Source organism: Sinohyriopsis cumingii, chromosome 17 (assembly GCF_028554795.1).
Source record: "Sinohyriopsis cumingii isolate HCF-2022 chromosome 17, ASM2855479v2, whole genome shotgun sequence".
Classification (NCBI taxonomy): Eukaryota; Metazoa; Mollusca; class Bivalvia; order Unionida; family Unionidae; genus Sinohyriopsis; species Sinohyriopsis cumingii.
In genome coordinates this window covers 49557536-49572870 of record NC_142977.1, presented here as the reverse complement: position 1 = coordinate 49572870, position 15335 = coordinate 49557536, and the positions used below count along the sequence as shown (strand labels likewise).

At 37.4% G+C, this 15335-nt stretch overlaps 1 non-coding gene across 1 annotated transcript; it reads right to left on the bottom strand.

Moving 5' to 3' along the window:
- Nucleotides 1-7658: 7658 nt before the first annotated feature.
- On the bottom strand, nt 7659-7742 carry Trnal-cag (transfer RNA leucine (anticodon CAG)). Its single transcript has one exon. It is a non-coding gene; the product is annotated as a tRNA-Leu (tRNA).
- Nucleotides 7743-15335: the final 7593 nt, after the last annotated feature.

Below are 15335 nucleotides of genomic sequence, written 5' to 3'. Positions count from 1 at the left end.
AACGTTTTGTACAGTATATAAGTTAAATGTATACAGTCAGTATGTACATTGTAGTTTGTAATGCTATATTACAAAATAATGGTTCTACAATAGTATTTTGTAATGCTATATTACAAAACAATGATTCTACAATAGTATTTTGTTAAGCTATATTACAGAACAATGATTCTAAAATTGTATATTGTAATGCTATAGTACAAAACAATGATTCTACAATGTAATAAACACTTTATCCTCTTCTATTCTCATTAAAGGATTATCTTTTACAAAATACTTCGTAATCAAAGTCTGATTTTTGTCTTTGTAATGTTGATACGCATATAATATATATTTTCTTGTCAAATATTGGAACAATCTTTCGATGTCTATTTGTTTCCCTAATAACGACATAATGTTTCTTCTTTTGTAAATGCACAATCGAGCAATGCTCAGAATGTAGTTAAAAAAATAACTATTTACTGATTTTGTTTCTTTGTTATATCCTATCATGAGCATTTGTTGAAAAGAAGTGCTATTGAGAACACCAACTCTACAATTTTTAAAAAGAATCTCAACTATATATACAATATAATTCTTAAAAGAGCTTAATTCAGGACACTTCAAAAACATGTGAAATAAATCCTCTGTTTCCAACTGGCACACTGGACATAAGTCATTATCAATTTTGCCATAGTATTTTAGTCTCTCTTTTGTAAATATTCGATTGTGCATTATTCTGTAATCCAAATCTATACAATCTGGGGTCTTGAAAGGTAGGTGTATCAATTTCCAGTATTTATGCTTTTCCAAACTAAATATCTTACTCCAAAAGGAAACAGAAGCTGGTTCTTGAAAAATCAACGTACATAAAAGCTTGTAAAATAGTTGTGTTGTACATAAACAGAGGTCATATAATTTTGTATCAACTCTGAGAAACATATTATTTCTCCCATTGGTTACAGTGGGTTTTGACTCTGTTGCAACAATATTTCTCCAGCCTAATGGTATACTTTCTATTATGCAATTATAGTCTTTTTTTATCTTATCTGTTTTGATCTCAGAATTTGATTTGTATATCATTTCTTGAATAGCTCTATAAGGTAGTATTCCAGGTACAAATTCATATGTAATATCCTGAACACGAACAATTCCTGCTTCTATAAATTCTGCGAAAAACAACGTTTTACCAGCACATGTAATATTAGGATTTAAAAAGAGAGGTTGTTCAAAAACATTCCTCACATCAATATTTGTATCGATATTATTTCTAAGTTTTTCCCATGCCTGAAACATTTCTCTGTAAAATATAGGTAGGGTATTCAATTGTTGCTTATTTAAAGACATGAGAAACAACTCTTTGGTCAACCTCATGTTCAGGACAGTAGATAAAAAGTGATCAAGGGTATTTTTCCACATAGCATGGCAATTCACATCAAAGTATCTTTTTAAAAATTTTAGTCTGAATGCATACATTTTCATCTTTATATCAGTTAACTGTAGTCCGCCATTTCGCTTATCACCAATTATTGTATAATAGTGAACCAAATGGGACTTTCCTGACCAGATAAATCTGAGAAATAATTGCTTCAATTCATCAGCAATCATATCAGGAAGAGGCTGAACTGACACTATGTACAATACTCTAGAAACTAATAAGTTATTAACAACTGTTACTTTTCCTTGTATTGTCAAATATCTCTGTGACCACAGTTGCAATAAGTTTTTAATTTTAGACAATCTATCATTCCAGTTCAGTTGCTCACATAACTTTGCACATTTTCCAACATAAGCTCCCAAAATTAAGATGACTTGATCACACATTTGAATTTGTAATTGTTTGCAATAATCATCAGTAAGTTTACCAGATCCAATACACAGAAGTTCTGTCTTTTCCTTGTTCACCTTTGCACCAGATCCTTTACAATACAAGTCAAGTACATTAAAAGATTGATTAATGGATTGTGTGTCCGCTAATGTCAAGGTTGTATCATCTACATGTTGAAAAACTTTACTTGTATTACTAGACAGTGGGAGTGGAATACCTTTGATAGTGGGATTTGCTTTGATAGCGAGTCCTAAGGGTTCTGCTGCTAATACATATAACATTGCTGATATAGGACAACCTTGTCTGACTGAATTTTTAATTAAAAAGGGTTTCGTTAGATGACCATTGCATTTAACACTACTTTTAATTTCATTATAAAATATCTGTATCCACTGAATAAAATTGTCACCAAAACCGAACTTTCGTAAAACAGAAATCAAATATTAGTGGCAAACTCTGTCAAACGCTTTTTCTTGATCAATTTTTAAGATATATCCCTCAAGATTGTCTCTCTCAACCATATCTATAATATCTCTTACAGTGACTATAGTATCAGCAATATCTCTCCCAACTATACAACATGTCTGAGTTTGAGAAATAATTTTGGGTAATACCATTTTTAAACGTGTAGACAAAATCCTTGCCAAAATTTTATAATCTACATTAAGTAAACTGATAGGACGCCAATTTTGCAATCTTCTATTATCCCTCTTATTTTTATAAATAAGTGATATAACCCCAAATCTCATTGATCTCGACATAATATTGTCATTCTTAACACTCTGAAAGATGTGCAACAGAATATCATATATACAATCATAAAATTTACAATACCACTCTACTGTCAATCCGTCCGGGCCGGGGCTTTTATTTTTAGCCATCCCTTTTATAGCTGTATGTATTTCATCAACTGTTATTATGGCATCACACATATCTTTATCCTCATCAGATACAGAACAGTTTACAAAATTTAAAAGTGAATCAGTACAATTATCATCAACAGTTACCGAAGAATATAAATGACTATAAAACTGATGTATTTCATCTAAGATTCCGCTTGTATTTGAAATAATTACACCATCAACATCAATCAATTCATTGATTACATTTTTGTTGTGTCGATATTTCTCAAGATTTAGAAAGTATTTAGTATTTCTATCGCTTTCAATTGCCCATTTCGCATTAGATCTCAATATAGCACCCCGACAAAAATCAGTTTCATAGTCACTTAGCTGATGTTTTAGTTCTTCATATTTGTTAATGTCATCTGATTCTTTATTTGCGACTTTTTCTGAAAATGATTTTAATTTATTTTGCAATGTAAAGTATTCTTGTAATCTTTCCTTATTTCTTCTTGTACAGTATACTTGGGAAAATTTTTTAATTTTGTATTTTACATTATCCCACCAAATGAGTGGTTCACTGAAATACATTTCGTCAGTTTTTCCCTCGGTAAGAATTGATTTCACTCTTTGTACATATTTTTCCTCAAAAAAAACATTGTTATTTAGTATCCATAATCCGGGCCCTGTTTCCACTTTGCAGGTATTTAGTTTAAGGTATACAAAAGAATGATCACTAAAGGATGTATCTGCATAATAAATATTTTGCACATTGGAATGCAATTTTGAGGAAATAAAAAAATAATCTATTCTACTCTGCTTCATTTCGCCTAGTACAACTTGTTTTCTGGAGAAACTACGAGTACTAGGATTTCGTGATCTCCATAAATCGGTAATATTCCTATCATGAATAATTTTATAAAGTTCACGCACTGCTACATCATCAATATGTAAGGCTTTGTTATGTCGATCAATACCTGCTAAAGTTGTATTAAAATCACCAGCCAGGATAGTGCTATCACTAGTACTGTTATGTAAATATGTATTTAGCTTCATGAAAAAGTTAAACCTTTCCTTCACAACATTTGGAGCATAAATATTGATTAAATCAATCACTTTATCATCAATAGCTATTTTAAGATGTAAAATCCTACCCTTTTCAATCATTTCTTGTGTCACCTGATTTCTCAATTCTCTCACTACTAAAACAGCAACACCTGCCCTCTTATTGTCTGCATTACTATAAAATATGTCACCATTCCAAATCTCATTTTCTCTAATACTTTCAACAAACTCATCATCCCAAAAGGTTTCTTGCAATAATAAAATATGGCCTCTTTTCTCTTTAAATATTTCTAAAACAGACTTTAGTTTATTCAAATTACGCAAGCCATTTACATTTAGAGATACAATATTTAAAGCCATGATTATGATAAGTGTATTGAAAGTATTAAAAAATGTTGAGTGTTTGATCATTTCTTAATAGGTGTTCGTCGCATGCTATTCATTTTCAGGTTAGGTACTGGATTAAACCTTCTCCTTCTCCTTTGTACTACTTTGAAATTTTCGATATTAGTACCGTTTTCTTGACATGTACTTGATTCGTTTGATCTTTCAACAACGTCTGCAGCCATCTTCCTGTCATCATCTGAATCTGTCCCCGATCCATCTCCAATTGTATGATTGTTGTTTACTTCCTCCTCAGATTCTATTTCTACATTGGTCATATCAACTCCACTTCTTTCTTTTTCTTCCCCACTTTCTCCACTCTCATTATCTTGTTTTGCATTCTCAATTTCTTCTTTATCATCTTCGTCACTCGGTAACTCCAATATGTCTTCCCTCGTATCATCATCAACTTGCGAATGAATGCCTGCAATGGCCTCTCTGTAACACATACATGTTTGCGCCTCTTTGTGGCATTTGTCGCATATCCTGCTTGTACACATTAGAGGAAAACTTCCACAACTATCACATCTTTGCCTTGTGCAATTTTTTGCTACATGGCCTTGCTCCCCACACTTGTAGCATACAAAATCAGGGCAGTCTTTTATAACATGTCCCGGATCTAGACATCTAGAACATACCTTAACTTGGTTATCGTGTAATACTCTAAAGTATTGCTGACCATTGACAGTCTGAAATTTCAGACTGTAAGGCAAGGATTTTACCTGCTGTGGAAATTTACATTTGACATAACGAGTCCCATCAGCCACACTAGTCCCAGGATAATATCTGCGTTGAATGGGAGAAAGAAGTTCTACTCCGTATTCACCGAGCTTCATACTTATATCATCATCGGTGATGTATGCTGGTAAATGAAGAATTGACACAATAATAGTGTCTGAATATAAGAGAGTACAATCAAAGTGTTCACTTCCAATATCAATTCCACACAAGGTATTAAATGCTACTTCCTTGCTCGGTAGTGTGACCTCATACAAATTTGCACCTTTGGGCACAACTGCATAGACCGACATATCTCCGGTTAATTCTTCTACACTTCTAACAATATCACTTGCCTTTATTTTCTTCACATCCTTTACATCAATCACCACGGTACATTCTTTCCCAAAACGACGAGAAGCTCCTGTCTGTCTATCGATGTTACTCGACATGCCATTCTTATTGTTAGCTATTCCACTGGTGTCATTAGAGTGTGAGTCAGCTCCTTGTGCTGCACGTGCAGCACGACCAGGCTTTGTATTCATTGTCACAGAAAATAGTATTTTGTCTGGTGGATAAAGTTATCCACACACTCAAAATATATCTCACTTATATATGAATGCGATCACACAAATCTTATAAACGTACCTGCAACAAATTAAAACAGCAAAAATGTCAATTAAAGGAAAAAAACTTGAAAATTCACGGAGCGATCATCAAACGTGTTTTCCTTCTGATGTCATAACCGGAAGTCTCGAACGCAGCGCCTTAGACCGCTCGGCCATCCTGACATGTCCAGCACAAAGTTGTGCCTGCCGACACAATCTTACAGTATTTTTTACAGTGCCTTGAATCACTAAGCCATCCGGAGATGTCCGTTATGACATGCTATGGATAATTTGGCAGATAAAAAATTGCTCCATTAATACATTCAGACTTGGTAGGTATGCACTGGTTCATACATGTAGTTGACACGTAATATTATTTTATGGTTATATTTACAATTGTATTAATGTGACTTGTATATTGCAAAAAAAATATTTATTTTTATTAAAGGAAATAGAAAATAAAAACTGTTTGTCAGAAGTGGGATTCGAACCCACGCCGGGAAGACCCGACTGCGACCTGAACGCAGCGCCTTATTTTTTTTTTCTTTCCTTATTTAAAAAACGCTTTGTACAGTATATAAGTTAAAAGTATACAGTCAGTATGTACATAGTAGTTTGTAATGCTATATTACAAAATAATGGTTCTACAATAGTATTTTGTAATGCTATATTACAAAACAATGATTCTACAATAGTATTTTGTTAAGCTATATTACAGAACAATGATTCTAAAATAATATTTTGTAATGCTATAGTACAAAACAATGATTCTACAATGTAATAAACAATTTCTCCTCTTCTATTCTCATTAACGGGTTATCTTTTAGAAAATACTTTGTAATCAAAGTCTGATTTTTGTCTTTGTAATGTTGATATGCATATAATATATATTTTCTAGTCAAATATTGGAACAATCTTTCGATGTCTATTTGTTTCCCTAATAACGACATAATGTTTCTTCTTTTGTAAATACACAACCGAGCAATGCTCAGAATGTAGTTCAAAAAATAACTATTGACTGATTTTGTTTCTTTGTTATATCCTATCATGAGCATTTGTTCAAAAGAAAGGCTATTGAGAACACCAACTCTACAATTTTTAAAAAGAATCTCAACTATATATAGAATATAATTCTTAAAAGAGCTTAATTCAGCGCCTTAGACCGCTCGGCCATCCTGACATATGCATTGCAAAGATCCGAGTGCACATAGAGAGATTGAAGGGCGTATAGGTCAGCATACTGAATAGGACTCGTTGAGGCCTAGAATCATCGATTAATTGAATAAATAGTAAGATTTTGTAACAACAAAGATTTTGTAACAGCACAGGATAATCTCCTATCATCTATATTTTTATCTTTGTACTTGTATATTGTGCCTCTAATAATGATAACATTAACTACAAAGTTATTAATGTTTTCGTTGCAGAGAAGTCGATGTGGGAGGGATTCTACTGTAACTTGAATGCATCATCTTAGACCGCTTGTCCATCCTGATCTATCCATTAGTTTTCTGCACCTTATCTCTTAGAAATACAGTGGAAAGGATACATTAAATGATAGAGACAAATGCAAATGTTAAGTAATAGAGAACAATTGAAATATGAAGGAACAGTGAAAAACTCCAATGTAACAGGTAATCATTATTGAACAATGTTATAGGATGTATCCATACATCCATAGAGAGAGAGAGAGAGAGAGAGAGAGAGAGAGAGAGAGAGAGAGAGAGAGAGGGTGTGGGGTGGGGGAAGGGTAGGTAGACGTATATAATTAGACAGGCAGTGGATAGATGGGCATCTTATTTGTGAATCGCGGGAATATAGCGCCAGCGGGTACTTATGTAAAAATGACAATTTCTCATTAACATACAAGAGGTAAACTTCTCCTCTCGATAATACCTTGTGCTTATTATAACTGTTTGAGCATAAACAATAAAAAGGTAACCTTTTTGGGACTCGAATGAATGTGAGTGAAACACTCATGCAGGTTGTATCGCTTTCCCGTCTGTAGATATCCGTGAGATTTGTATGTGTGTGTGTGTGTCTATGTGTGTGTGTGTGTGTGTGAGAGAGAGAGAGAGAGAGAGAGAGAGAGAGGATAACAAATTAATACATTTGAAGGGCCAGAAAAGAATATTTAACTAAAACAGCTGTTATATGCCAGCATACATGAACGCTGTAAGATTGATGTTTTCTATTTTAGAGTCATAAGAGATACTGCTCTATGACAAAAGAACAGTTTGTCAGAAGTGGGATTCGAACCCACGCCGGGAGGACCCGACTGCGACCTGAACGCATCGCCTTAGACCGCTCGGCCATCCTGACCTACGGATTACAAAGTTCCGAGCGCACATAGAGAGATTAAAGGGCGGATAGGTCAGCATACTGAATAGGACTCGTTGAGGCCTCGAATCATCGACTAATTGAATAAATAGTAATATTTTGTAACAACAAAGATTTTGTAACAGCACAGGATAATCTCCCATCATCTATCGTTTTATCTTTGTACTTGTATATTGTGCCTGTAATAATGATAACATTAACTACAAAGTTATTAATTTTTCCCTTGCAGAGAAGTCGATGAGGGTGGGATTCTACTGCAACTTGAATGCAGCATCTTAGACCGCTTGTCCATCCTGATCAATCCATTAGTCTTCTGCACCTTATCTCTTAGAAATACAGTGGAAAGGAAATATTAAATGATAGAGACAAATGCAAATGTTAAGTAATAGAGAACAATTGAAATATTAAGGAACGGGAGAACATGAATGCAATAGGTACCCTTGACAGAACACTGTTGTGACGTTGTTTGAAAACCAGTCGTAATTGACATTGGGGCCAAGTCAGAAGTCAGTGGTTGAAGTATAGGAACAAAATTATTTTACCAAATTGGTATGTTAGGTTTTGAAAGTGAATCAAAAGTGGTTTCAGTACGCAGTGAAAAGGAAATGGAAGGATATAAAAACAGGGATACATTGTGGATTGCTGGATAGTCTTTTCAGACAGCAGAGTTTCAGCCCCCCCCCCCCCAACGTTAGAGTCATTATTATTATATTCGTCTGAAATTTAGTGTTGCTTGAAAAGCTATCTTTAGCAAATGATATACTTGCAACCGAATTCAAACATTTAATTTTTAGCATATGCATACCCATTTCTATTCAAGAAAGAGCCCAAATTTTACTGTCGTTTTTCTAGAAGTAGAAAAACGACCCATCTGTTATGTGAACCTGTATCAACATAATCTTAAACGAGGCTGGAACTACTTTTTTCCCCCGAGGTTTCCTAGCTTCAATAGAATCACGTCTAAAGTGGGCAAAGCGTGTACAACTATGTCGTAGCCTCACTTGACATGTAAATGGAACTGAATAACATTCTCTGTAACCCATCTGAATACTGATTTGAATCTAATTTGTCCAATCCCGCTGTAAATAGCTGTCAAAAATAACGCCATGTTCTTACCAGAGCCAATGAAAATGTTCCATTTGAAACAGTTCAACGGCTATCGGACTCGTGACAATTTTGTGATGCTATATCTAATAAATGCAAAAATTCTGTAACTCAAACGTATGGGTCTGCTGAAAGTATGCTTAAAAGATTTGTGTTTTGGATAGTAATAATTATAAGAATGAGACTGTTTGTTGTATGTGTTGCATTCAGAAACTTATATTCATGCGCATGTCACCAGATGAAAATGTAATACAATTTATGATTTAAGACGAAGTTCATTTCTAAAAGGCTAAGCAATTTCTTTTGTTGTTCGTTTCGAATATAGGGAATTTAGGAAAATGGTCGAAGACTAACATGCATGCAACACAAATATAATGAAAATATATTTAAATGTTTCTTTCTCGCAACAGGTTTTAGAAATGTTGAAGAAAAATTATGATAAATATAGTAATTCGATTGTGATTACTAGATCACATTTTGTTGTCGGGTCTTGACGTCTCGTCAAGATCCATATGATCAAAAGGTATATACAATCAAAGAATTTCCAAAACAGCTTAATCCGTCTATATCAAGATATTTATTGCAAGACACACAATAGCACTCAGTCCGTCCAGATCAAACTATTTACTGCTAGACAAGCAGCAGAGGGGGCGAATCCGACATTTTGTCCAATCGTTATTTTGCTTAAATAATACTTTCTGCAACTCAACGATCTAGTGTCGTCAGCGCCTGGTAAAAAAAAAACGACGTCGTCGTCGGGGGATCGTCCAATCGTCATTTGGTTTAATTAACACCTTCTGCGCGTCGATCCCCAGCGTCGTCAGCGTCCGGTAAGCACATCGACGACCGCGTCGATGTCATCGCCCCTCTGCTGCTAAGGGGTTATTTACAATTTAACCGAATATTTGGTCAAGTCCGATACGATATCGTGTCCGAGTATCATGTAAATTTATCGCTACAAATCCATGTGGGGTCGACTGAGCATGACTAAAAAAGTTTCGAAAAACATTAAAGTCCATGTCACCGCCGCACCATGTCTGCCAAATATTTCGTAGCGTGTGTGTATCAACGCCGTTGAATACAGCAAGAATATTACAGTTATCTCTGATTACTTTTGGAATCTGAGTATACCGTTGAGTGACATATATCACGTCAGTGTTTTTATGCCTGCCTCTTTAAAATATCCTAGCTGGGTTTTTTTGATTGTCTAACATAACATCATCGTACACGACTAGATTGTTAACGTCGCCATCAATATCATCAATACCTGGTGCATCATTGATATCTGTAATAAACTCAATAACATTTTTTTTAGCGATCGTTGATGCATTCTCGTTAAAATCTTTCAACACCTCGTAGCATCGTTGATCATCTACGCTAGGAGCAACCAAATACAACTTATCCCACTTCATCCATCTCATTATTAAATTGAGTAACAATTGCGTCTTGCCGGATCCAGATGGTCCGATGATAATCATCCGGATCGAGTTTGGTAACGCTGCAACATGCTTAACTGGTTCTCTTGTTTTAGTCGCCGAAAAATCAATTATATTCATATCTCTATACATAAATTATGGATCTATATTGTGTGAAGTGTAGAGTACGTACTGGCACAAATGATATGACAACCGCTACAACAAGAAATAACAGATCGGCCCTTACTGGCAAGTGTGTACAATGCGGTACAAAGAAATTTAGATTTATTTCTATTAAACCCGGGGATGTTTTAAAAAAAAGCGAGGAGGTGATATTGCAGCCAGGTTATCAAAACTCCCCGGAACACCGTGGGCAAAGTATCCAGGAGAAAAGCACCTCCCAGGATATAGCTACTGTGGCCCCGGAACACGATTAGATATCAGACTCGATGATCAAAATCAGCCCAAACCCGGTGAGTACCCAATAAACGCTATCGATAAGGCGTGTCATGCTCATGATGTTGCTTACAAAAGTAGCGATCTGCAACAGCGTCATATTGCGGATGTAAAATTAATTCACGCGTTGAATGCTATTCCTGATAAATCCGTCAAAGAAAAATTGGCTTCATGGTTGGTAAAATCGGCTATGAAAGGTAAATTAATGATTGGAAGCGGAGCTTCTCGCGCTGGTAATTGAAAACGCTAGCGTTTATAATAACAATATGGAATCCATCTATTATTCTCCGAGAGGATACTGGAAGGGGAAGGCCGCAATTGGTAAACTCGCAAGCGCTGCAAAAGTAACGAGGGCCACTGCGGCTAATTGGTTATCCAAACAGGCTATATGGCAAATTTATCTACCACCGCCTAAACAAATCAACTTTTCGCGCTTTGATGTCAGCGTACCTAATGAAGTTCATCAGGCTGATATACTATTTTTGCCGCATGACAACGGTTACAAATACGCGCTAACCATAGTTGATGTTGCGAGTCGATACAAACAAGCGGAGCCGTTAAAAACAAAGTCGGCAACTGAAGTAGCCTGTGCGTTTGAAAGAATTTATCGAAGAGGCCCTCTGCGCTGGCCAAATCTATTACAAGTTGATCCTGGTAGTGAATTTCGCGACGCTGTTTTATCAACGCTGAAACATCATAGCGTCGCGATACGACGAGGTCATACTGCGCTACATCGTGATCAGGCAATTGTTGAACGATTCAATCGGACTGTCGCTGAACGGTTATTTGGATATCAATACACGAAGGAATTCATCCAAGAAAAACGATCTCGTGAATGGGTCAAAAGGTTGCCAGGCGTAATTGCCGCGTTAAATAACGAGATTACCCGAGCAATCAACATGAAGCCCAGCGACGCGATTAAATACGAGTATATACCCGGAAGATCAAAAATAGATAGCGTTTCCAGGCCGATTCTCGGCGATGTCACCGTGAGATATCTGTATGAACCAGGAGAGCTTGAAGGCGGTAAAAAAGGGCTACTGATCCTATTTGGAGTGTTACCACACATAACATATCAACGATAACACGATCAACTGGTAGACCACCGATCTATAGACTGGATTCAACTGCTCCTCAGCGCGGGTTTACACGCGAGCAACTACAAGTGATACCTGACGATACTCAATTACCCCCACGTGGTCTTAACTAGCGCCGTTGCGTCTATTGCACTCAAGACAGGTCAACCTCACATTGTTTTTGACATGACCGAGACTGTTATCGATCCTGTCCACGGTAAATTGGCGAGCGTCTTTATCCGAATAGCGCCAACTTATTATACAATTGCAACTCGCGCAGTGATTATTCTGTTGTTGTCGTAACACAATTATTAATTCGGCATCAATATCAAAACGCCGCTGTTTTTTTTTATCCTGTTGGCGGTAACCCGAGAGTTTTCTATCAATGACGCTTGCATCGATGATGTCGTTGTCGTCACTGACTCCGTCAATAACAATTCTTCGAAGCTGATTTATTCTTCGTACTCGGGACACTGCAAGATAGACTAGATTTGACCATTCGATGCGATTATCAACCATCCAAACAATTGTGTCCGCGATGGTTAGTCCCTGCGAGGAATGTATTGTTGTTGCGTATCCTAGTGTCCACGGGGATTTATCAGCACGTAGCGCGTCCTCGACGACGCTGATATCAACGAGCACGATATCATTCAGCACGAGAACTTGTTTTTTTGTCTCTGACGCTGTCGGGCCCGGGATTTCAACTTCAATGTTCTGCCGCCGTGTATCCGCGGGTCTATAACATAACGGCACTGGACGCGTTGGAAACTTTTCCTTATGCAACGTAAACAACTTCCGCTGAAGTGTGTCTCTGACTATCTTTCTACTCGCTACAATCAAATCGTTTGGTCTCCATGTTTCCCAGAATTCATTTAACGGCGTTTCCGGAATCACCTCGCGGATTATTTCACATTGAATTCTATCCGGCTGTAATCTGATTAATTTTTTAACCTCGCGCAGTTGTTCATCAAGTGCCCGGTAATCAGTATCGGTTTCTTCATAATAGTCCACAAAACCCTTTAACCAATCATGTGGACCCTCGCCGACAAATGGTGGTGGTTGGCCATGATCTCCACACATGATCACCGCTGTATTCGCGAGCAGCAACCAATCAAGAAACATTTGTAAAACATCTAACGAAACAGTACATATCTCATCCCAGATGATAACCTCAGGAATAAATTTTTCCCCCATTCGATCAGGAGTCCACTCACCGCCGCTGTATCGAAAAAAGCTGTGATAAGTAACGGCGTCAACATTTCGTTGTTTTATTTCTCGCGCTAGTCTATGGGTCGGTGTAAGCACGATTATACTTGCCCGCGTTCGAAATAATTCAATTGCCCGAGTAGTCTTTCCTGACCCGCCACAGCCGCTTAAATAAACCGTCTTGTGTCTACAAATTGGATCAGAACACGGTGGTGCATTAGACCATTCTGACAATTTATCACCGCGTAGGTAATTGTTTTCAACGGTGACATCTGCTGACGGGGAATAATCGCGTCGTATTTCATTTTTAATTCTCCATGTACCCCAACTCTCGTCCGGACTAGTAAACCCGGCTACGTTTTCCTTATACGCTACGTTAACATAAAACGAATCAACGGCTACTCTAACCGCGGTGTCAGGAAATCTATTTATCATCGAGAATAAATTGATAGCGGCGTAACCCAGCATAGATGCCCTCAAATGCGGGTATGCCGGGCTGTCTCCGTCGCTGTAGGTAACAACTGTACCCAACCTTGTTCCATTGGACAAGAAAGCTGTTTCGCAGTTCACGTATCTATTTTTCGCCACTGCGTCCTTGATTATGAAATCATATTCCGCGTCATCTATAATCAGCCGTGAGCAATATCGTTTGTAATCGCAGTTTTTTCCACCTTGTGTGAACTTACCAATTATTCTTCTACCGAGATCTTTTGCCTCGTGGTTTCGTTGGTTGAATATCCTCCTGGACCATTCGATGATATATTCCTCGTCGGCATCGATGTCTTTTCTGGACTCGTCAATTATGCTATCTAGACACTCCGGTTCTGGTAACCAGACTTCAGTCTGCGCTCGATATGATATAATCGCGTCACTGACAATCAACGAAACAAGCATGCTACAATCAATCATATACCGTAGCAGCGCTATTGGCAACCACTTCTTTTCGGCCATGTGTCTACCGATCCAAATATAGCAACAGCGATGAAGTCCTGCTGCGAATTCAAATGATACTATGCGAGCGAATCCGGTTAAATCAAAATCAGGCAGTGGTCCATTAATAGCAACACGAGTCATTTCATGTCTGGGGTGTCCAAATCGTTTGAAATACTCAGCGGCGGATCCATACCCGAGAAAACTCGCTGGATAACAGGCAACCATATCAACCGAGATCATAGCGTCGCGGTTGTATTCAGTGTTCCATAGTCCACCGTGATAGTATTCCAAACAACTGGATTGTACATCCGGCAGAAATTCCTTGCGCGTTGGTCTCCACGCATTTTTCCTTGCTGCAACATGAGCTACAACCGATGGAATCGTAAAACAATTTGTTAGCAGTTGTTCATCATGCTCCTCAAATTCTATGGCGGTTTTTTTCATCCTGTTGTGAAATGCTTCAGTGCGATATAATTCACCGTTTGGTCTTACAAACTGATCAAAGGTATCCGCATCGTTTTCAGCGCTGCGAAGTAACCACACTGATACAGGGTCGTTTTTACACAAACAAGCAATAGCATCAAATAGTTTCCTCTCCGCGAGAAAACCATCCCGGGAGAATTCTTCGGGTATATACTTTACTGTTCTATCCCGTGGAAATATTGTGATCGCGGGCGTCCATGCGTGTTCGTTATGATCAATAATTTTGATTGGGGCTCCATTTGATTTGTACTTTGATTCGTATAATACTTCACCGGTTATCGTTGTAACGGTTATTGGAAATCTCAGCGATGTTTCTAATCTCGCTATGTCGCTGATGGTTGCTCCTCGCTCTTTTACGGTTAGTTCCCACTGGTTGATTTTGCTACGTCGTAAATCAGTCAATTTGTTTCCTCGACATGCATTTGTAAAATGCTCTATTATTCGTTCTGCTACACAATTTATCCCAGTTGACTGTTTCATTGGTTTCAGTTTTCGGATATCAGGTTTCTTATTTAACGGGTATATTCCATAAACAACTGCTGTTTCAGGATACGCTCGTTCATAGTATGGTCTGTCAATTCCGGTTAACAACCCCGGCTTGGAGTCGCGGCTGACAATGACTGTTTTCTTGTCGCTGAGAACTGGTTCAAATTTATCACGTATGATCCAATCACCTGATTCCACCCGGACAATGAATTTTACTCTGAAGAAATACCTTTTACCGTCAAGTTGTGATATTATCGTTGCTGCGCGGTTGTCGTTCATGGTAGCATCAACAACGCCATCAATTCGAAATGTTGACCAACTATGAGATGCACCATCACGCTTGAATTCATCGATACAATCGCGTATTTTACTCAACAGGGTTTTATCGTTTATTAACGCTTTTGGTACGTCCTTGA